Source organism: Eptesicus fuscus, chromosome 16 (genome assembly GCF_027574615.1).
Source record: "Eptesicus fuscus isolate TK198812 chromosome 16, DD_ASM_mEF_20220401, whole genome shotgun sequence".
Classification (NCBI taxonomy): domain Eukaryota; kingdom Metazoa; phylum Chordata; class Mammalia; order Chiroptera; family Vespertilionidae; genus Eptesicus; species Eptesicus fuscus.
Genome location: NC_072488.1, coordinates 57,263,891 through 57,285,524, shown reverse-complemented (window position 1 = coordinate 57,285,524; position 21,634 = coordinate 57,263,891). Strand labels below are relative to the sequence as shown.

The following is a 21,634-nucleotide window of genomic DNA, read 5'->3' as shown; positions in this document are numbered from 1 at the left end:
ATCACACAGAGTGTATTCTCTTGCCATGTAGGTATTAGAAGTTAACAATAAAATTTTTAGAAAATCTTCAAATAAAAGTTAGGTAAACATACTTTTAGGCTTATCAATTATAGACTTAAAAGTAAAAGCCTGAAAATGTGGAAGATCTTTACAATCTTGGGGTGAGCAAAGATTTCTTAGGCAGAACACAAAAAAGCACTAATCACATAAGTGTTTTAAATGATATATTGGTCTTCATCAAATTCCTTGAGAGAAAAGAAAATGAAAATGAAAGAGACAGATCACAGACTCAGGGGAGATATTCTAAATGGATGTAGCTGGAAAAGGACTTGGATCCAGAATATATAAAGGATTCCTATAAATTCATAATAAAAGAGACACAACTCGATATGAAAAATTGGCAACAAATTAGAACGGATACTTTACAAATGGCCAGGAAGCTCATGCAAAGGTCCTCAGCATGATTAGTAATTAGGGAAATGCACATTGAAACTTTTAAGAGATAGCATCTCTCATGTACTAGGGTGCCTACAGTTGTAAAGACTGACCACGCCAAATGCTGGTGCTGATGTGAAGCAACTGGGACTTTCATACTTTGCTGGTGGGAACACACGATCACTTTGGAGAATGGCTTGGCAATTACTTACAAATTAAACACACACGAACAGTGTGGCCTAGCAATACTTCTGCCAGGTGTTTTTCCAAGAAAAAAAAATATTAGTCTACAACATGACTTGTACATGTTCTGAACAGCTTGTTCATAATATTTCAAAACTGGAAATAGTCCAAATGGCCATCAATGAGTGAGCAGACAGACAAATTGTGGTAGAATTGATTACTTCTCAGCCAGTCACAGCAGACCTTAGTGCTGTGCCTGAGGTGAGACAGGTGACAGTAACCCTAGATGTAGATGCCAAGGCAGGGGGACACAGTGTGGTCAGAGGCCAACACCTGACAACTAGGAATGAGGAGCGCTACTTCCTTGTGAGGCCAGACCCTCCTCTCTGAAGGCCACAGGGCACACAGATCCACTCCTGGCACCTGGACTGCACTTTGGAAAAGAAGGGGGTAGGGGCAGAACCTTGGGCAGCATGAGAAGCTTAGACCTCACTGGGTCTAAGTTTAAAACAGTAGAAACTGAGAAATCTCCAGTTTGTAAAATGAAAACCTGGTTGCTACCAATAGGAAAAGGGCCTAGAGTGCAAGATGACCTAAGATATAAACAAAAAAAGATGAAAGATATATTTTTTTGCACTCTGACACACAGTTGAGCTACTCCTGTATTTATAGAAGATTTAAATATAAGAGAGGGGCCAGGAGGGCAGCAGCCCGTGAGAAGAGAGAAGAGGAAGGGACACAGTGGCCGAGACCTCAAGGACTCCAGATCCAGGATTTGGGGTTTCCGCACTAAGGGGCACCCTGGTAATAACACGCTACTGTAGCTTCACTCAGCTGTGTTAGCTTAATATAACCTGCCCTCCCTTTTACTTTTTATCCTCACCCGAAGATATTGTTTATTGATTTTAGAGAAAGAGGAAGCTGGGGGTTTGGAAGGGAGAGAGAAAGAGATAAAGAGAGAGTCAGAGAGAGAGATTGGTTGCCCCCCAGTCTTGCCAAGACTGGCGATAGAACCCACAACCTAGGGTTCTGTGCCCTGACTGGGAATTGAACCTGCAACCCTTTGGTGCATGAGCTGACGCTCCAACCCCGAGCCACCAGCCAGGGCAACCTGCTCCCCTTTTGAAGTTCCGGTGAAATCCAGTGCAGTTTTACCTCTGAAGAAAGAATATTTCCCACAATAACATGGTGCCGTCTTTGAGAAATACATCTCTCTTTTGTCGAATTTTAAAATTTATCGTTAACATAAAATCTTATTGCTCTCATGAAATCCTAACGGTGTTGAAGGGCCCAGCGTCCACTTCGGAGTCCAGGCCCTGGGAAAGCGTGTGCTTTTGCTCCAGGAGGCAAAGCTGGGAGGGCCTTCCCTCCTCCCTGCCTGCCCCACCCCCAAGCGTGAGAGGGGCATCCCCGGGGCCCCAGGGGCCAACATCCTTTCATTGCCAGAGAATTCTAGAGACAGGTTGGAACTCGAGTGACCAGGCCCCAGTCAGCGGGGACTGTCCCGGGGTTAGCACCGCAAGTCCCACATTGCAGGACTCTCAGTTCCAGGAAAACGATGCTTTGGTCACTGAGCCAGGAGGTCAGGAGTTGTATGTCAGAGGCACTCCCTCCCACTGGACAGCTGTCTCTTGTTCTAGAAGCTTCTGAAGTAGGAAAGGCTTCCTGATTCTGCCTCAGCACGTTCTCCTGGCGTTGTTCACGCCAGCCAACTCCTCCCTGGATTTCAGCTGCAACCTGTCTGTCCTGGCTCTTCTTGGTGCCTCCAGCTCCAGGACGCCCAGGAGGACCCAGAGTTTAAAAGGTTTTAAAGCACACGCCTATGAGTTACCTAGTTATACATTCTGATGGTAAAGAACATGTTTTATTTGTTTCATTTAGAGCTATGTAATTCCAAAATGCTTAAAACATGTGGCAGCAACACGCACTTCACTGTGTGGAGTCCTCTTATCCTTAGTAGAAGCCCGATTTGGGGATTTGAGTTTTAATGTTTCCAGAGCATGTGATCCGCTGCATGTGAACGAAAAGAAGAAGAAAATGGACTATGCTCACGGCTCTTCGCTGCGTTTCAGGGGTTCATCTCAGAGGCATGACTGCAGCTCCGGAGGGACCTAGAAACCGGAACAGTTTGCATAAGGCAAGGGTAGCAGTGGGGGAAGGAAAGGGGGCTGACTGTTCACATCCCAGGAGCCCAGACCCCCCTCCTGCTGGGGAACCTCCTCTTGGCTGCACCATAGGAAGGTGCTCCAGGCTCAGTGGTCTTCTCCCTGCCCTCAGCCTCCAGCAGGTGGGAGGGGCATCTGTGGTGGCTCTGAATCCAGTGCGGCTTCCAGCCCTCGTGCAGTAGCCAGAGCCCTGACAGCTGAGCGTGTGCAGGGCGTGCGTGCACCGCTGTGCACGGTCTGCGAGTCACAACTGGCTCACAGATTGCAGAAACACATTTGTATTGGAAACTTCCAGATCAGAGGAGGAGCTGCTAAAGGCCTGGAAGGGAGACCGAGGTGCTGCTCTTAGAGGGATGGTGACCACAGAGCCTCAGGGACGCAGGACCGGGTCATAGGTATCTTTCAAAAGGTGCCCAGAGAAGCCCAGGTGACAGAAACGCTTCCTGCGGGTCCTTTCTGTCCCAGCCCCGGGCCCAAGGGTATGCATCTGCTCATTTCTCATGGCAGCCCAGTGTGGAGGGGGAGGGACCACTTTAGCGACTCGCCAGGGGAGGGGAGGGTGGCGTGGTCACAGGGCCTGTTTACTGAAATGGCTTTCCAGTGACACAGAAAAAGTCCCCAAGTCGAGGGGCCTGCATTGTTTGCTTCCTTTTGCTTTTTCGGTGACGACAGTAAAACTGTCCTTCAAGCACAGTCCCAACAGACATCAGAGCTTGACAATGACGAATGGGGAACAGATGTTTCTGGCCCGTCAGAGTGGCAGCTTCCTTCTGGACGTGTGGGCTCCGGGACCCAGGGTGTGGGTCACCGTCCCCCTGGAGTCACACGGGCAGGCCCCCGGACCAGCACTGGGCTCTGAGGGTGTGAGGACCTGGGGCCGGGCTCCCCACACCAGGCTGGACAACTCGGGGCTTTCGGCAGCCTTGGGAGTGAGGTTGTGCTCCCCATTGAGGAACTAGTGCTGCCCAATTTCCCAGCAAGGGTCCCGCCCAGCTTCCAGAGTTCTCTCCCTCCCGGGCCATGAGGCAAGGAGAGAGGAAGGTCTGCTTTTCGCAGGACCTGTCCCAGCACTCGCTCACTATCCTACATCCCTCAAACTTCCCCTTAACCTCCCCCGCAGAACCCCACCTGCCAGTTCCTGCTTCTACCCCTGCTTCCCCCACCCCACTCAGTCCCTGCTCCCCCTGCGCCTGCCTTCCTAAGAGCTCACCCTCCAGTTCTCCAGACCTCCGCACAGGCACCACGGCTCTTGCTGCCACTGCCTCGGGGGCGTTCAGTGGGAGTTGGGGGTTGCAGGGCCCCAGCAGGTGCAGCGGACATGGCCAGGACTGCTCCCAGAGCAGCTGGAACAGGGGCTTGGGGGCACCCCAGGGAGTCAGAGGGGCCCCACTGAGACAGGCTGGTAAGCCAGGACAAGAGGAATAGGAAAACAGACAGACAGTGAAACAGCAATGTGCAGCCACCTAGTAAATCTTATCTTCCCTAAATCAAGGACACTTAAGAGTAAATGGTTCGCACTTCTCCCCAGCCAGAGGGTAAATAACCTAAAGCACCTACTCAGGCAGACAGACAGCAGACACCGAGTTAGTGCCATTTGCCCACCACACCCAAGGACAGATGCAGTTAAGAGAATGAATCTCACTTTGGTACATCAGCATAAAGCTGATGAATATTCTATTGATCCTCCTCAAGACCTCCCCTACACCCCAGCCTTTAAAACCCCTCAAAGCAAAGGTGCCAGTGCGTGCTCTCCCTGCCAGAAGCATGCCCGCACCTTTCCCGGCCCTCCCCCTCTCCTTCCCCCGTGGGCATGTATCCGCTAATCTCTCAGGTCCCCACCAGGGTAGCAACCAGGGAGCTGTGGGCAGCGGCTGTTCACCCCAGGCAAACCCTCTGAGCCGGTCCCCAAGGCCCCCTTCCTCCGACTTCTTAGTGAGCCAAAGCGGCCCAGCCTGGGCTCTGCCCCAGTTCCAATAAACGTCCTCTAACACCCCCCTGGACTGATGCTGTGGTTCTTTCCTGCACCAACTCAAGAACCCACACGCCACCGCCGGCCCTAGGCACCTGCTCAGGGCCAGGGCCCCTTTCTGGTAACTCCCCCAGAGCCCGGGTTCCTCCACACGCAGCATCTCCCCTGCCCTCGGGGAGGAGCGGGCTGAGAGCCCACTTCTCTTCCCCTCCACAGTCACGGCACCCCACACTCACAGCACCCCTCACTCACAGCACCCCACACTCTTTTAGGAACCTCCGAGCCCTACTGTGTACCAGCAGTGAGGAGGCAGGCTCTGAGCACAGCTCCCCGGCTCCCCTCTGTATGCCCCAGCATTTTCCAGCCTGTGGGTGCCTCAGTTTCCCCATCCTTAATGATGAGAAGTTCAGTGCTTTGCGGAAGAGCTGCTTGTGAGGATTAAGTGACACAGGGCCTGCCAGTGCCCAGCGCTGGCCTGGCGCGGCGTGCCAGCTACAGATGAAGAAAAGAGGCTCCTAGAGCCGAGTCCCTGCCCGAGCGGGGGAGGGGATAGGAACCCAGGCCCGTGTCCTGCGCCCCATGTTGCGGATGTGCCCCAGGATGCGGGAGGGAGAGCTGCTGGGCCGTGTCCTTCCCCAGACAGTAGCGCGGGCAGGGGCCGGGGCGGTGGGAGCTACGTGCTCTGGCGAGCGCTTCCTGAGCTGCACACGCATCACCACAGAATGAGTCAAGGTCCCTTTCAAGTGGCGGCTGTGCCTCCCTCTGATCTGCGTAGCCTCCCAGGATGGCCGGCAGCAGCTCTCCAGCGGGCCCCTACAACACCCCACAGGGCAGGGTCTGCTCACCCCCATTTTTCTAGTGGGGGCACTGAGGCCCAGAGAGGTCCACTGAGTTGCTTTGCATCAGGCAGCCAGTCAGGGTCAAACTTGGCCTGTGAGCTCACAGTGCCCTGCTCTCCCCAGCCCGGCTCCCGCCTTGGCTCCCCAGCTTGGCTCCCCCTGGCTCCCACCTGGCTCCCCCTGACTCCCCCTGGCTCCCGCCTGCTCCCGCCTGGCTCCCTTTGGGAGAGGAGGCCACGCTCATCCTACCTGCCTGGTCAGGCATAGGCCTGGGCGCTTCTCTGGGCCTGCTGGCAAGCTGGGGCTGGGAGGCGAGACTGGAGCTGGAAGGATTAAAACCAATTTCTCACATCTCAGGAGGAAACAGGCCTGTGATCTCTGGGCTGGATGCCAGGCCCCCTGATGCGGCAGTACCCCGTGGACTGAGTCCTGATAAGAGAGGGGTCACAGTGCCCGCAGGGGCCTCATCTCACAGCCAGCGGTGCCCTGGGCGAGGGGGGCCTCCCAGAAGGCTCCCTGAAGCCTGGCTGCAGGACCAGGCACGCGGTGGGGGAGGGGCGCAGCCTCAGTCTGGAAGTGGGGAGGAGGGGGGGTGGGGGGAGGAAAGGGGCCTCTCCCTGGAATGTACCACCCAAGACCCACATGGGTCGCCCCTAGACTAGAAGGAGGAATTCTCGGAGGGAAGTGAGAGAGAAAGGAAGCAGGTGTGCTCTGAAACACAAACACAGCTTCGGAGCGGCCCTGCCCGGGAGGTCTGCATTGTGCTGGGTGATTCGCTTCTGGTTTTGCTTTGTCATTGTTGTTTTGGTTCAGTTTAGGCGTTTTCTTAGTAATCACTACTAGGAAACAGAGGGCCACAAAAATGGGGGGGGAAAGAACAAAACAGGGTGATGACGACAGCTCCGCAAATCAGACAGGGTTTCCGCAGACGTGCCCATCTTGTTGAAATGGAGGCGTCTGGGCCCAAAGGCCTCACATCTTTTCCTTGAGGCCCTTTGTCATTCTTTTTGTTTGTTTGTTTGTTTTTAGGTAACTTTCAGAGAGAGAAAGAATGCGCAGCCTCCCTGTAAAGTCCACACCACGATAAACCAGGCTCAAGGACCCCTGGCCACCACAGAGCATCCCATCCGGGCCAAGGGCCACCAGTCTGTTTGCTGGAGGTCTTTGCCAGTTGGGTAGAGCTTAGAGTGGGCTTAGTGCTGGGGGCTAAAGCACATGGTTAAAGAAGGGTGTCCCATCAGTCAAACCCAAAACTTGGCCACACGCCTCTCTCTTTAGAAGGACCCAGAAAGCTCAGAATGACCCCCAAACTCTTCCTCCAGGCAGGACCTCAGTCTCCGCTGCCAGCTCTCTGCACATCTTCGTCCACCCCACACCCCCACTCGGCTGGCGGCACCGGCATCTCCATTTCACTGGCAATGGACCCTGGCTCCTCAGAGTCAAGAGTCTTGCACAAAACCACCCTCACTGCAGCTTTTCCTCTGTCTTGGCGACTCTGTGCCTCCAAGTCCTGCCTTCTCACCAAGGTCTCATTCTACAGTGAATGCCCCCACCTGTGCTCCCATCCAAGTCCCTAAGTCCCCACCTGCCCCTGCCTCCAGCTTCATGAAGCTCCGGGCCTGTGTTCTTGTTGTGGGGAGGCCTGTTGATCTAGGCTCCCAAACCATCCTAAAGGCCCTAACCACCAGCCTTCAAGCAGCAGGCTGCTGAAGCAAAGGAAGAGATCCCCGCTCTATCCCAGCCCTGTCTTTCCCACGCCTCCCAGGCTGAGCACATTCACACGGGGTCCTGAGAGGCAGGACCCCCAAAGTCCCCGACTGGCCTGCTCCGTGGCGCTGAGGATGAAGTGGGCTATCGCATGGGTATGCTCCAGTGGGAGCAGTGGCGAAGAGGTGGGAATCCGACAAAATAATGCACTTTAGGAGCTGAGGTCCAGAGCATTCTTCCCTGAGAATATTGTGTAGACATCGTCTGCCCACAAGGCCTGGCAAGCTCAGGGGACCTGACCCAGAGATGAAATTTGTTCATTGGCACAGGAAAGGCCCTGAGAAGTCCTGCAGTAAAGCAAACAGTTCAACATCTAACCGCATTTCCCCAAACTGACTAGTCCAGAAATATCTTTTCTGGCAGGATGCCTGTTGCTGTCTCCCTGTGGGTCACATGTGGAGACCTGTTGGTCTGACCTCAAGGGCACCCAGTCTTGCCCTCGGACGGGTTACACGGGCCCAATGTCTAAAATCCTAGGGGGTCGGTAGCACTTGTAATGATGACTTGCTTTAAAACGACAAGGTCTCAAACCGGCGCCCGTGGGCCAAGTCTGGCCCACTGCCTGTCTTTGCGAATAAAGTTTTATTGGAACACAGCCATGCTCATTCATTTCCAGATTGCCTGTGCTGCTCTGTGCCACAGCAGGGGAGTGAGATAGTCACGACAAAGGCCACATGGCCTGAGGAGCCTAAAATGTTGACCATTGGGCCCTTGAGAAGAAAAGTTAGCCGATCGCTGGTTTAAAGGGAAATTGAATCTCACTTAAAACACTGACTCCATCAAGCCTCAATATCATGGGCGCTTTAGATTCTAAATGCCTGTGATCTGGACCAATGCAAGTGGTGGCCCTGGGGTGTGTGTGTGTGTGTGTGTGTGTGTGTGTGAGTGTGTGTGTGTAAATGAAGTGGATGAGAGTAGGAACAGGGATGGGGCAGAGAGAAGTTTTACAATTAAGAATACTGAATTTGGGGTCAGGGTAGGGCTCAGATTCCAGCTCCATGACGTGGCCTCACTGGAATATGTTTGAGAGACGTGGAGATAATGTCAGCGGCTGCACAGGGTTGTGTGCACAGGGTTGCGTGCACAGGGTTGAGTGCACATACGTACAGAGCCCTCTGCCACCTCACAGAGGACTCAGCATTTCTTGTTATGTGTGCCCAGCAGAGAGTGCATGCTAAACAATGTGGCCTATTCAGGAGTTATTCAGGAACCCCCTAAGCATATTTGGGGGGCAGGTAGTATCTGGGAAGGACAAAGCCCCCTTCCTTCCTAGATGGATGTGAGGTGCTAATTTGGGCCACCTGTGTGTGACCTCCAGCACCTTCGGAAAGGCGAGTGTGGGCCTTGATCATCCCACACGGAACCATGGGTAGGGCACATGGCCGCTGGGAAGCAGGTGGGCCTGTGAGTGTCACCCACGGACCAAGGACCATCCCTGGGCCAATAGCGAGGTGTGCACGACTTTTACGCTGGAGTCCATGACGGGGCGTGCGGGGCTGTGGGCACAGCGGAGCTGCCTGCTGTCAGCCTGCAGAGACCACGTATTTGTCTGCCACATCCTTCAGTTTTTTATTGCACTCAGTCGCCGTGTATATTTAATGGGGAATCTTGCTGAAGTGGCTACTAAGCCACAGGGTAAAAAAGAAGGGGTGGGGAGCGCCCTCTACCCCCGAGGCCAGCAGAGCGGCTTCATGAATCAGACGTGTGCTGGATACATGTTATTTTGCTGAGTTAACCTTATAGCAGGAGGTCATTTGTGATTGGTGATGCTCACTCCACAATAGATGGGACTTGCAGGAAAAGAGGGATTCTCCTCCCTCTTTTTAAAATACCTGTCAGCCCACGGTGACCAAGTTCCCAGTTTTGGGGTGAGTGTGCTGAGCAGAGCCGCGCTTGATCTCCACCTTTCTGAGCTCAGTGGAAGGAGGGTTGGAAGGGGCCGCCTGCGAGACAGGTGGTGATTGACACCAGGACGGCGTTGCTCTGCCCAGATGGTGTATGTCCACCTTCCCAGGCCCCAGTGTGAATCAGGAAGGGCCGGCCCCCGTGTCACCCACAGGCACTCGGTGAACTCCCGTGCAAGGCCAGGTTCCCTGCCGAGGGCTTGCTGTTGGGCATCGTGGTGATAACTTCCTGGAGTGGATGGCTGGTGAGTTAGAAAAGTGAGGCTGCTCGCACCTCCTTTCCCTGATGAAACCAGAGAGGAGAGCCCATTCGGGAGGCTCTTCATGATGCCACTCAGGCCTGCACTGGGCAAGGACCAGCAAAAGGCACGACTTGACAGGAGCCGGGCGGGGTGGGAACAACAGGGACGTCTAACTGCCGTGGGGGGGGGGGGGGAGGTTGCTGATAAATCGGGGACAGTGATGTGACACCAGCCAGATAGGGTTGTTTCACAAACTAAGTTCACCTTTATAAACAACTTGGTGAAATAAACCCACTTGGATTACCAGCTTCGCCACTTCCCACGTGGGTCGTTCTGGGCAAGCTGCTCGCTCACTCTGAGTCTTCATTTCTGTCTTCAAATGGGGAGAAAGCTCTTAGTTTCAAGAAATATCGGACTCTGCCTCAATCTGAAGGAAAGATGCATTTTTCTTCTCCTCAAATTTAGGGGGGAATCAGATATTGTATTTTATGTCAAAGTCACAAACTCTGGCATAAATCAAGCTAAAAATCTTTCCACTTATACAGGCATTCGGGGATCCAAATGGCATCCCAGCAGGTTGCTCTTAGAAGCAGGACCCCAACGTCCTGCCTAGAGTGAACCCTACCACTTCACAGCTTGTTCTCAGAGAGGGTCTCCAGCTTCCAGAACTGGTGTGTTCGCTTGTTTTGTCTTTAAGCCAGGGGCTGGAACCGATTTAAAGTCGGCACCACTTTTTATTTTTCCAGTAAACACTAGAATTTCCTGGTTTGAAATACAAGAAATGCAATGTTAGACTCAAAGATACAGCCCCCCGACCCTGCCACTTGCTACCTAGGGGAGCCTTCCTGTAACAGAGGGTGAAGGAGTCTCCAATGTGACAAGCAGTGTGGGGGTGCATTGTTGGGGTAGACCCCTGTTCACAGAAGGATCACTTTCCAATCTACCCTGTCATCATGGCCACATGCACGTGCACACGTAACTTACAAGTATTTGTGCAATTTTGCAAAGAACTTGCAAAATAGCAAAGCGTGAGTCCAGTACCACTAGCCAAGTGGTCTTTGCCTTAGAAACCCGATGTCATCCTCTGGCGGGAGAACCGTCAGCCTCGTCACCCAGCAGCCCCGGGAGGACGGGCCTTTGGAAACCAGACCCAGCCAACCCAGGAGAGCGGGGCACCGCACCACCACGGAGTGACCTTCTCAAGGTTAAAGTGCACCTTGAGACAGCACATGACTTTCCAGTTTAATTTCCCATTGTAAAAGTTTGGAGTGAGTCAAGGAACGAAAAGTAACACAGCATTAACCGCAAGCAGCTGAATTGCTAAAAAAAACACCTTTTGTTGACACAGCCTTACGAGCGAATCCTGAAACTCGCCAGCCTCAACACAGTGCGCTGACGGATGCTCCTGTCAACTAGCAAATGAATGAACCTCCCTCCTCTGGTATTTACCTGCCGTCTCACCGTGTTTGCTGTGGGAGAGAGGCTGTTTGCCGAGCGGTTGGAATGTGTGCAGCCGTTTGCTAACACCAGCTCGGCCTCCAGAACGAAACGAGACCTCCCAACGCACGCAGCGAATCGGGGACCTTGAGTCATGTTTTTCCGCAGAGCAGACGCCTGTGTGTGCTCATGGCACTTACAGCGGCAAGGTGCCAGGGGAGCAGGAAGGGCTGCTTTACCCGCGAAGGTGAGACAGGATCCGGGGTACAGGCTGATCAGATAGAGCTCCCACCCACACGATGTGGATTTTAGCCAGTTCAGTCGTTTATTCTGAAAGGAAAAGAAGGAGTCGACTCCCCTCGAGCCTCTGTGATCACACGTTGTGGCGAGTTTCCCTCCCTCTTTAGAAAAGGCGGGGCGGCTTGTTTCACCTTCTCCGCCTCCTCCTCTTCCTCTTCTTCTCAGGAGGCAGGGAGACACTTAGAAGTCCTGTGAGCACTGCCCTTAGAAGACTCGAAATGCTCATTCTCAGTGTCCTCAGTTTCCCTTGCGGGGGATAGGGGGTGGGCGGGAGCATTCTTTGAAAGAGATTCCCAGCATTCACCTGAACAGACAAGTGTTGTGGGGACAGGGGGCGTGATCCGAGGCCGGACTGCCATCAGCCTCAGGGACCCGAGCACTTGCCATCGCTGCTACCTGCCAAGGAGGCTTCGTCACAGGTTGGCATGGAGATGGCTTCTCCCCCACCCCTGACTATTTGGAAGCAAGTTATGGATCTTGGGTTTTGACAACCTTCCATGAGGCTTGAAGGCCAGAAAGTCCTGTCTCCACTTAACCATTCAGGAAGTGACAGGGCAGAGGTGAGGTGACACCTTCAGGTGAGCAGCTTGGGCTCGGGTGCAGGTCTTCCTGGCCCAGGTTCCGTCGTTGTCCTCATTTATCACAGCACAGGCTTGCACAGTCCGTTGGCAGGGCCGGTGTTTGCACACACAGGTGGCTCTGCAGCCACCTGCCTGGGAAAGGAAAGTAGCACCTGGGATGTGACAAGTGTGTCTCAAGGCTCAAGCTCTGTGGCCAGGACGCCAGATGCCTCCTCACTCCCATCGCAGTATCTCAGGGTGACGATGATGGGAGTGGAGGCCCAGCATCCACAGGGAAATGGTCCAGGGAGTCTCCAATTAGAAGGACAAATGGGAGTTTGGATGGGCTGTTTTCTTGTCTCAGAAACCTCCTACAGAACGACTTTCCTCCCTCTTACTGTCTTTGTCAGTTTTCCTATTTGGAATGGGTATATTTATACATTTTAAAGTGTTTTTATAAATTAAAATGAAGTGATTTTTTGGTGGCCAAGTGTCTGCAGAAGCAGAGTTAAAAGCAGAGAAATGAAGTGGTCAATCATGCACAAGACTGACAATTAGCTAATAAAACTGTGGGGTTTTTCCTATTTCCTTAAAAGTCAGTTCTCAGAAAAACCACTCATTTACTGTAGGTCCCCTGTTTACCAGCAAGGGGAAAAGTTCAGGAAAAGAAAGACACCAAAATATTTACATTAAAGCAAATCCGTGCTCCTACAGCATGTCACACTTGTCACGGTCAGAGCAAGTGGGGCTCCCGCCACTGTGAGCTGCCTTTACCTACACCCACACCACACACATGCCATACCCATGCCAGTCACACACACACCACACGTGTACACACCGCATGCAACATACACATACCATATTACACATGTACCGTTGGCCCCACACTCACATCCACACACTACCACCACACACACACACACACACACACACACACACCACACATATACACACCACGCACACCTCACATGTATACACACCACATATACACAGACACACAGCACACATGCACCCTATGATGCTCATGTGACACGTGTGTGCACACACGTGCTAATGTGCATTCACACACACACACACACACACACACACACACCCATTGCTGGCTCTGTGGTCCGGTGTAGTCCTGCCTGACCTGCAGGTGACATGCCAACACCTTTCCACCTTAGAAGAGAAGATGGGGTGAGAAGAAGTTAGTATTTGGGAAGCAACTTCTTGGGAAAATAACAAAGCAGATATCAGGTGACCGGAAAACAGGGTGGACATACCATTTATTGCCCAAACCGGGAAATGCCTGAGAGGGAAAGGCAGAGCGGGAAGGAATGGACGGACACGGACTGACTCCTAATGGCACCACCTGAGCAAACCAGGGCCGCGCTCCCTCGCTGAAGGGGCCCGACAGTCACCGGAGTCGAGTTCTGCGCCTCCGGAGGCTCCCAAGAGAAAACAACAGTGAGGACTGGGGAGGGCCAGGCCCAGGACACTCCCGTTCGGCTGATCTCCTTCCCTCACCTTCGCTTTTCCTGCTCCAGTGGCAGGTTCCACTGGGGTGACTGTCCTCACGGTGTCCCAGCTCTTCCCTCCCATCGCTGACCCTCTGTTAGCCGGGGTGAGGGGTGAGGGTGGGGAGCTCCGCACCCTCCCGTCCTCCTGACTAGCTTCCCAGAAGAGCAAAGACCGGTCCACTTTACCAACACCTACTCCCCGGCGCCAGGTGGACACGTGGGGCCGTGGAGGGGAAGGTGTGAGCAGAGCTCTGACTCCAGGGCCCAGAGAGAGCCAGCAGCTGTGCTCGCCCGGGTCTCGTTGAAATGCAGCTTCCGGGGCCTCTGCCCTTCTGACCCTCTGCCCGCACTTGGAGTAGCAGGCAGTTTGCAGAGAGCCACGTCTGTCCTCAGCTCGGCCTTCCCACAGGGACCCCCCAGGCCTCTGACGGGGCGGGGCCACAGCCACTGCAGTGAGTGGGGGGCCCGGGGCCCGACATGGTCATTTGCCTCCCGTTGCCTCCTGCTTTCAGCTGCTTCCTTCTGACTGCGTTCACCATTCACAGCCCACTTGAAGGGGAAAAGGATTGGCTGTGGGGTCTTTATGAAATGCACAGTGGCAGCCTGATGGAGAGCGAGGAGGCCAGACCGCTGGGGGTTTAAATCCGGCGGCATCACCACATTCCCAGTTCTGTGATCTGGGTCCAATTTCTTAACTGAGATGAAAGGGTGATGACCCCACCTCTGGAGCCTGTTGTGAGGACTGGAAATACTATAATGACTCCCCTCCCCGCTCTGAGATCCTGTCCGAGCAGGCAGAGCCCCGGGTGGTAGCTGGGATTACCCTCTCAGAGCCAGGCCCTCCTCCCAGCAGCCACCCTGGAGAACCAGATACCGTGCACCTCCGGAGAGGGGCCCGGACACCAGGGAAAGGAGAGCGCTAGGGCGCAGGGGGGCTTTGGGGTCCTGCCGAGTCACGTAAAAGGAGAAGCGGGCCGCGATTACAGAAGTGAGAGCGTTGCGCACAAGCTACCTCTGGGCCACCTCCGGGGGGTACCCACGTCTCGCATGTGGAGACACCTGAAGCCAAGGCTACAGGTGCCCCAGCTTGACTCTCTTCCACCCGAGAAGCAAGTGTGGCTCCGAAGCGCCTTTAAACTAGAAAGTAGAAGCGGGGACGTTCGTCCGAAAGCTCAGCACCGATAAGCGTGGTGCCGAGCCCTGGACCGTGACCTCGCTGAGTCAGAGAACCCCCTGTGGGCACTCTGCGAATGGAGCCAGGGCAGCTGTCATCAGGGCGCACTCTGGCCAGACGCTGACCTGGGGACCGGGAAAGCCGGCTTTTCCCGCTGCTCCCACCTCGCCGGAGCAGTTTCCTCGTGCCGGCATCTCTGCTGCCGAGGGACATGTGGACCACGCGGCATGAGGAGGGAGACACCTGCCCTCGAGGGGAGCGCGTGTGTGAGCCCCTCAGCCTCGGGACCTGCACGAGCCCTCCCTCAACGACATGACATCTTTTCGGCGCTTGAAGTACATGTGGATCTGACTTCAGAGCAAACGCCTTCAAGATACTGGAGCGACAGGGAGCGGGTCGGGAGGCTGAGAATGAGAGAATATCAACGCGTTTTCCAAAGCCATGGTTTCTAACAGCCACAGAAGCGCTCGCTCCCCCGCTTCCGGGCAAGCCCAGAAGAGGCGCCGCGGGGCGCGCAGTGTGGGGAGGAAAGTGGTGGTCTCTCGGAGGCCATGCGCGTCTCTGAGAGAAAGTCATTCCATGCTAACCTCATTTCCTGTTTTGACGAGCTTCACCAGCACAGTCGATTAGGGGAATGCCCCAGAAAGTGTGTCTTGCTTTCAGTAAGCATCTGAAAGCCGCTCATTGTGTCCCGCGTACACACAAGATGGGTGGGTGGAGGTGTGACCAGGAGAATCCACAGCTGGTAGGACAGCCATCCCGAAGAGTCAGCTCATGCCCGGCGCCCGCCCGGCTGCCCCTGTGCCCTCGCCCTGCAGGTGGCCGGGCGGCCGGGGCCCCCCGTGAGCTCTCAGGTGGACAGACCAGCCATGTTTCTCCTCCCCCCACCCGCGTCCCCCCCGCAGGTCTGCTTTCAGATGGTTCTCGGCAACGCCACCCCTGGAGGTGGAGGTCTCCGAGGTGGCAGTGTCGGCCTGTGGCTGGTGTGCACCGTGTGTCCTTTGAATGTGTCCATGGAGAGTCACAGGGCCTTGCCCTGTGTCCTGTCCGCTCGCCATGTTGAAAATAAGTTGGAGGAAGAGGCACAGAAAGTATGTTGAGCAAATTTGCAAATCACACAAACCGCTGAGGAAAATGGCCTCAGGTAACCGGCGCCCAGAGAGCTGGGATGAAACCAGGCGGAACAAGTGGGAAGTTTCCTTTTACAACAGGATCCTCTGAGGAGCACGCATCCGGGGCGCTCGGTCCGGGGTACACGGCACGTGCTCAGTGTGGCCCCCAGACACACAGCGCCAGACCTCGCCTCTCCTTCTCTTCTTTCCACAATATTGAGCCCTTTCTCAGGCTGCCAGGCACTAAAATCCCTTCCCTGGTCAGGTACGGCCTTGTTGCGAGGACGAAATAAGTCAGAGGGGTAAAGTGTTTTGAGAAAGGGAAAGCTCTGAAATTCAAAATAGTATTATTCTTTGCTGTAAGGTGCTTTCCCTACGAAAAAAGAAAAAAATCCGACAGTCTGCGAGCAAAAAGCAGAAAATGATTCAGCTCGGCTTCTGTTTCTCCAGCTTTAACCCCACGCTGGCTCAGCTTGCTGAGTGGGTGCAGGGGACCCACGTGGAGCCTGGCTCCTCTGCTCCAAATCCCCCTCCCCCCTGCAGTCTGCTTTGCCACAGGTCCTCCCTGGAGGGCCTGCTCCCAGGGGCCTGGAAATACTGAACTCCGGGACTGCAGTCATTCCACAGTCACTCAGAGAGCTCCCTTCCCAGGGCTGGGTCTTCAGTGGCCCGGCTGGAGCGAAATTCAGATGACCAAGGTCAGGGCCTTAGACTCTTCCAGCGCTTTAGCTTCTTTCCATCCCACCGGCACACTCTGAAAGCACGCCTGCCTTGCTGCTGCTCAAGCCTTGGCTCAAAACGTAGATGAAAAATACATGCATCGCTTTAAACTCCTCTCGGGCCCAGTGAAGACTTCCCTGGGCAGGTGCAGGCTCAGAGCTCCCCTGGGCCGAGCTGTCCAGGAGAACTTCCGTGACAACATACGTGTTCTCCGTCCACCACGGGAGCCACATCCACGTGTGCATGGTTACATTTCATTTAATTACAATAAAACTTCGGTTCCTCGGTCAGACCAGCCACATTTTAAGTTTTCAATGGACATGTGTGGCTAGTGGGGACTGTATCAGACAATACAGCCCAGACAGCAGTTGTCAGCCTTGGCTCTGTGATGGAATGACTGGGAGAACACGGATGTCTGGCCTCCATTCCCAATTCTGATGTGATCGCTCCTGGGGGAGCCTGGCCACTTGGATTTTTTAAAAGTTCTGGGCAATCTGAATCTGCCAGGGTTCAGAATCACCTAGAATTGTGTGGTCAGATCGCTCTGTTCTCTCCCCGGTGACCCCTGGGAGCTAATTGTCCTGCAATCCCTGTGTGAGCTGTGCCTGTTTCTCCCTGAGCCTGTGACTCCCATCTCTGCCAGGTTACACGTGCCTTCGTGGGTAGTCTCTGGAATGCTCAAAGTATAGGTGAGGAGTGACCAGGTGGGAAGAGATGTCTTTCCCAACAGAATCCCCCTGTTCCAGGGCAGGGGGATGTCCAGAGGGGCTGACTTAGGTCTGTGTGGCATCCATGGGTCATCCGTGGGTCCACAAACCCACGGCCGGGTGGACTCCTGCATTCTCAGGGCTTTGCCTTGCTGTCCTCACCACCCTCTGCATTGCCTCCTCTTCTTCCAGAACCAGCAGACATAGAACCAGCAGATGTAGAACCAGCAGAGGGGGTAACATAAAAGAACATCTCGCCCGGCCCCCAGTGTGGTGCTGAGGGAAGACACATCCAGAGACGTCAGGTGGCTCACGAGGGACAAGAGCTGACAGAGCGAGGACGAGAGCCCACCCTCTAGACCTCCCAGGACATGTCCTCCAGCAATGGTCGCCTTTACTCTTCCAGGAATGCAAGTGAGTGAGATCTGACTGAGCACATTTATACACAAGGCAGAGCTCGGTTCAGCTGAGAGTCTGGTTACTGACAGCATGTGGTTCACCGTCAGCCTTTTCTGCTGGGTGGTCTCCGGCAGAAAGCCTGGCTCCTCCCTCCGGCGGCTCTGTTCAGCGCGCTGCCTCCTCGAGGTCCATGCGTGCAGTTTCCTCATCCACCAAGCAGTGGTGAGACTCCTGGGCTGGCCACACCACCGAGCTGTGATGAGAAGTGATAAGATAATGGATCTGGTCAACACGTGATTAATGCACAGAATGCCAGGTGCTGGGGGCAGACTGGCAGTGGGCAGACTAGGATCTGCCTGTGCAGAACTGCAGTGGGGGCAGGTGAGAGGCAGACAGCTAAGTAATAAATGCACAGTCAAGATAATGTTGATAGTAGTATGTTCTATGGAGAAATGAGGTATCGAGAAATAGAAGCACGGGTCCAGGCCAGGACATGGTGGTCACCTGGAGAGGGGACATGGATGTGCATGGCAGCACCTAGTATGCCAGGCACATGGGGGGCTGAGATGTTCATTACGGTCTACTGATAAACTAACTCTGGGACGTGTAAATGGTGCACCGGTCATTTAAATTGTTCATCGATGTCTGCGAGTATAAAAGTGAAGACAGGAGGTGCCGGGAGAACTCCCAATGGCCTCTGAGTGTCTCCCCAGGAGGCTCGAGCCGTCTACTCAGTTGGAGAAGAGCGTGGGGCCCACGGAGGAATGCTTTGACCTTTATCCATTCTTAAGGAATATTTAGTTGCCAATTTCAGGGGCTCAGATTTAAGAAGCCAGGACATCTGAATGAAATGACCATGCGGTCCATCGCGATGACTGCCCAGCCACCTGCACCTCGTGACGAACCCCAGCAAAGTCCACTCACATGTAGGCTAGAGGAGTCGGGGGGCCAGGCAGAGCGGGTCCCACCCACTGCTCTGTCCTCAGAACACGGCCCAGAGTAGGCCCCAAAGACACCCGTGTGAAATGAAGAAGTGAATGGTGACTGATGGAGGGAGAGGGGAGGCAGCTGAGCAGACAGGCCTCCCGGGGAAAGCTCAAGGTGATGATTCTGAGGTCACCACTGACAGGCCAGTATCAGATGCGCCCACTTCCAAACGTCTCCCAGTGTTTTCCTCAAATGCCAACACGTCAATACTGACTTGAGAGAGGCCTTCCAGAGAGGCAGAAGAGAAGGCTGAGTAATATGAGATTTGAGTTCCACACGCTTCTAAAGCGGTCATGATGCTCTGTGTGGTTATGGTGATGGCAGGGTTGACTTGTGGGCCTATAGAAATGACTCTCAAACATGATTTGGTCTCCTTTAAATGAGTGTGTAAATAGAGCTAATAAGCAAACAACTCATTTTTTAAAAAAAAATTTGCTTTTAATGAAGAAAAAGGGATTAAGACACATAGAGACAGCCAGATGAATAGGAAACCACCCAGACGAGACCATGACATAATACTGCAGACACGTATCAGCAAACGCAGAGGCCCTTGAAGTCCGCACTGCCAGTCAGGTCCAGGGCAGACCTGCCCCCGCATCCCGGCGTGGGCAGCAGGCAGCAGGTTGAGGCGCTGGAAGGGGGCTGAGTCCTGATTTTTTTTTTTTTTTTTGGTCTGTGTCATTTTCGATCAAGTGTGTCATAGAGCTTCCTGTTTCATCTCCCAGTTATTCTGAAACAAAAACATGTATGAAAAACACAGGTCACTGCCAACCACACTGAGAGATAGCCACTCCAGTACGTGGAAACCGAAAAGGGAAAGAGATTGTAAATGCCACAGTGAGCTGGGGGATCAAATTTATCAGCATCTGTTCAAATAGTGACAATCGACCAAAATTGCGGGTGGTGATGGAGGGCGGGGCATCGTTTAAAAATTATTCAGAAGGGACTGAAAAGGCAGAAGTTCCCAGAAGCCCACTGCCTACTTACTGACAAGTTGAGGTCAGACTCTGGGTCAAGGTCTATCCTGGGGCAACTGAGGCTCCTCCCCTTGTGTCCTTGTTGGGCCTGGTGCAGAGTCACACTGGACTTTCAGGATGGCCTGTTTGCCCAGATGATGCCCGAGCCTCCTCCCAGGTACAAAGAGAGTGAAAGGAGGTCCCTGTGGAATTGCTACCCCCTGAGGGTGAGCTAGGAGGATGGCCCTGACTTTCCATTCCCGTCCCTCTCCCCATCCCAGAAGAAATGGCTCCCGGGTGTCCATCATGAAAGCATCCAGCAGACACGCTGTGTCCTCAGCCCCAGCGAGGCGGGGACGCTCCTGACCAAGCAAAGACCCCAAGGACCACACAGCCTGAGAACAGCTCCAAGGACCCCGGTGCTGGTAAACCCCGCTTTGCCACCAGCTAATTCTCCCAAACAAGTGGAGGGACTCTTCCAGAGACACACAGGTGGGCGACTGAAATGCAGGCAGCCTCATCAACCCAAAGCCCACGCTGTGACCGACAAGCCAGCCTTGTGCTTCCGTCTGCTCCTCAGAGGCCTCCGGGGAGGGGGACAGCACTGTCCTGGGAGGGGGGCCCACCCAAGCCTGTCCGCTACCCTTGCCATGTTCTCTCTGCAGAAACTCCTGATGGCCGGGGAGGGGACCAGCTCTGCCCTGACTACTCTGAGCTCCCTGGGGGGCCTGGCTGTCCTCTCCACATGCAACCTGCCCAGATGCCGCCCTGAGATCACCAGGAAAACCAGCTCCCCCTCTTCCCCCATTTCCTGACTTTTGTTAATGGCACAAAACTCTGTGAAAAGGGAGAGGGGTGCATGATCTTGGAAGCACTCCCTCCCTCCCCAAGAGATAATGCACCGTGCAAAAGACCCCGAGACGTTAGGAAATAAGGAAAGCCATTTACACAGGGTATTGTGTGCACCCCAAACACTCCTGGAGTAGAGCCCTTTCTTAGGCCGTAGGAATGCTGCTCAGGGCAGCCCCGCCCGGCCCTTCTCCACAGGGCTCTCCGGGGGCTGCAGGCTGCTAGAGCAAAGCTTGTCTTACACACAGTCCTTGTTGTCCCGACACTCTCGGCCACTGGGGACCGTCTGTATTTATTTCTTCAAACTCTGTATTGTTTTATCCAGTATCTTTCCCCCGATGTCCTGTAGACAGGAGCTAGTCCATCACAAGTGCCTGCAGCCTTTATCACTTTTCTCAAAGGCTTCATTTGCTAGAGGCAGTGAAATACTGGGCTTTCCAAGAGGCGATGCCCCGTGGACTCGAACATCCCGGGGAGAACGTCGCCCAGGCGAGGCAGTGGGAAAGCCAGCTTCCTGGTGTGTGCTTGCATTTAACAATCCAGATGTGGGCCCAAGATTTCATATGCAGAGCCTTCCTGGGTGGGCAAAGAGAAACAGGAACTAAGAAACACATCAGTGGCCGGCATGGGAGGAAGGGGAAGCCTCGTTCCTTCAGCTTCACCACCGAATAGAGAGGTACTGCTCTCCAGTTCCCCCACTTGTGAGTGAGACGAAAAGCCAAGGGCGGTACGGAGCTCCGGGCAACGTGGACTTGACCTAAGCACAGAGTGAGAGGAGCGGGGCCCTAAGGGTCATCTGGCCACCTTCACGTTGCAGGTGCACAGAGGAAGGAAGCTGGCACCTTCCTCAGGTCCCACGGGACGGACACTGCTGGATGGAGTCCTGAGTCACTCCTACCCGGTCCTAGATTCCCAAATACCCGCTTCCACGGCAAGGCCTGCACTCGCTTGAGTTTGTCTGGGGCTTTGGCGCGGGTGAGGCAATCCCTCGGGATTCTGTGTTGGCCTGGCTACCTATTTATCACTAAAGAAACCCACCCACACACTTTAAGAGGTTTTCCCCCAATTCAGAGCCCATCACACTTATGGCGTCCCCTCTGCCAGCGCACACTGGGAGGCGTGGAGACCAGTAGCGTCTCCCTGTGTCGGGCAGTCCTGGGGCGGGGGAGGGGGGTTCCTGATCACATGTCACTCCCTTATCTTACTCCAGCTTGGCTGGGCTAAGCTATTCCTTCCCTCTTTAGTATGCAAGGGGCCCCACCCCAATTAGGTCTCCCCACGGTGTCCCTTGGATCTGAGGAATGGCCTCGGGGTCCCACACATCACACTGAGGGAGGTCCCTCTCATGTAGCCCGGAGCCCTCTGGATGCTCCAAAGCAGGCGGCCTCTGAACTGAGGACAGGACGTGGGGAAGGGGAGAGAAACAG

General features: G+C 54.4%; 2 long non-coding RNA genes across 2 annotated transcripts; one reads left to right on the top strand and one right to left on the bottom strand.

Moving 5' to 3' along the window:
- Positions 1–2,369: 2,369 nt before the first annotated feature.
- On the bottom strand, positions 2,370–5,630 carry LOC114229121 (uncharacterized). The gene is made up of 3 exons (XR_008558520.1): positions 5,598–5,630; positions 3,994–4,182; positions 2,370–2,729 (listed from the first exon to the last, which is right to left on the bottom strand). It is a non-coding gene; the product is annotated as an uncharacterized LOC114229121 (long non-coding RNA).
- Positions 5,631–16,910: 11,280 nt separating this feature from the next.
- Positions 16,911–19,718, top strand: LOC129151841 (uncharacterized). Its single transcript, XR_008558521.1, has 3 exons — positions 16,911–16,998; positions 17,209–17,430; positions 19,640–19,718. It is a non-coding gene; the product is annotated as an uncharacterized LOC129151841 (long non-coding RNA).
- The last annotated feature ends 1,916 nt before the right edge of the window (positions 19,719–21,634 follow it).